This window comes from Martes martes (genome assembly GCF_963455335.1).
Source record: "Martes martes genome assembly, chromosome: 16".
In the NCBI taxonomy this organism is placed as follows: domain Eukaryota; kingdom Metazoa; phylum Chordata; class Mammalia; order Carnivora; family Mustelidae; genus Martes; species Martes martes.
In genome coordinates this window covers 10,296,656-10,298,472 of record NC_137904.1, presented here as the reverse complement: position 1 = coordinate 10,298,472, position 1,817 = coordinate 10,296,656, and positions in this window count along the sequence as shown.

Here is a 1,817-nt window from a genome sequence, read left to right as displayed (position 1 = left end):
TGCTTTCCTCCTCGGGCGCCGTTGATATCGATGTAGGCAGCGCTGATATTTACAATTTCCCCTTTGTCCTGTCCTGCTGCGGGTTTCACGCTTCACACGATCCGCACACTTTCCACCGTTCCTGTCGATGGTTTTAAAAGCAAAGCCAACAAAGCTTTCAAAGTGGAGCTCTAACACTCGAGATACGAAAGAGGGTTTTGCCAGCTGTGCGGATGAGAATGCCAATTTCCACTCGACTGCAGACGACCAGTTCCTCGAGCCCCGGGACCGTAGCACGTCTCTGTATCGCCCCCATACTTAGAATGGTGCATCGCACACGGCAAGCCTTGGCAAATATGTTGTAGTAGTATTATCTGGAAAGAAGGACATGTGACATGTGTGGGGTGTTTGTACGGTTTCAAAAGGGCTTCCAGGAGCACCTCCTAGAACCCTCAACTCCCTGACCTACGTAAAGGTTGTTCCTTCCGCTCTCCAGGTTCAGAGGGTTTGGCTGGTGCGTGGGAGGTCTGGGGAGGACTTAAAGGGAGATCTGGGATCGAGAACCCAAGCGTCCCACAGCTTTCTCACCCTACAGAACCACCAGTAAATGGTGTCTTCATCTGTAAGCAGTTCGGCCTTGTGAACAGCCTATTCCTTCCTTGACATGTCTCGGGAGAAAGGTTATTAGCACTGCTGCTCAAACAATGGGAGATGAGATGATACTTCATACACACGCGGGAACTTTGCTCCGACGACAGGGAGCTAAGTTCCCTTAGCATTTCAACTCGCTTAACGTTAAACCTTTTCAACACTGAAAACATTTTCTCAGAAATTCATATGGTGTTTCCAGCCTTGTTCCTCGGCCCTGCCTAGGGAGGTGGTCTAGAAACCTAACACCGTTAAGGAGAGAGCCAAGGTGTCCTGGGGCACAGGGCAGGGTGGCGTCAAAATCAAAGTCAGGCGTTAATGGGCTGGGCTCGGGCCCTCGGTCGCAAGGTGCAGAGACGTCAAGGCCCTGAACTTGGCTTCAGGATGCCGCTGCTGGAGAGCTTTGGGGCTCGGGCATTTCCTCTGAGAACCAGTCCCCCGTCCACACTGCCTGTGCCGGCACTGGACTGAGAAGCAGACAGTGAACAGAGAGCTCTGTTCATGAATTTCCTGTGTGTGAAATAAAGGTATGAATCCTGAACACATGCAAAAACAACAACAACAACAACAAAAACGCATAAAAGCTTCCACATTGTTACAGAAATGTAGAAATTAACGGAGCTCAAATGTCAGTGGCGCTGAGGCCAGCACTGGAACGAGGAGGGATAAGGATAAGAATAATGGGGGGAAGGGGCACCTGGGTGGCTCAGTGGGTTAAGCCTCTGCCTTCGGCTCAGGTCATGATCCCGGGGTCCTGGGATCGAGCCCCGCATCGGGCTCTCTGCTCAGCGGGAAGCCTGTTTCCTCCTCTCTCTCTGCCTGCCTCTCTGCCTACTTGTGATCTCTGTCTGTCAAATAAATGAATAAAATCTTAAAAAAAAAGAATAATGGGGGGAGGTCATCTCAGCCCGGGAACCTCCACAGACACAGGGCCCAAAAGGGGCTGGTCTCTTCTAACAGAACAGTTTTGATTTAGAAGGACAAAGACGGGGCACCTGGGTGGCTGTCGGTTAGGCGTCTGCCTTCATGTCAGGTCACGGTCCTGGGGTGCTAGGATCAAGCCCCGCATCAGGCTCCCTTCTCAGTGGGGAGCCTGCTTCGCCCTCTCCCTCTGCTTGTGCACTCTTTCTCTCTCTCTGTGTCAAATACATAAATATTTTTAAAAAATAGAAATAGGACAAAGTCACTGC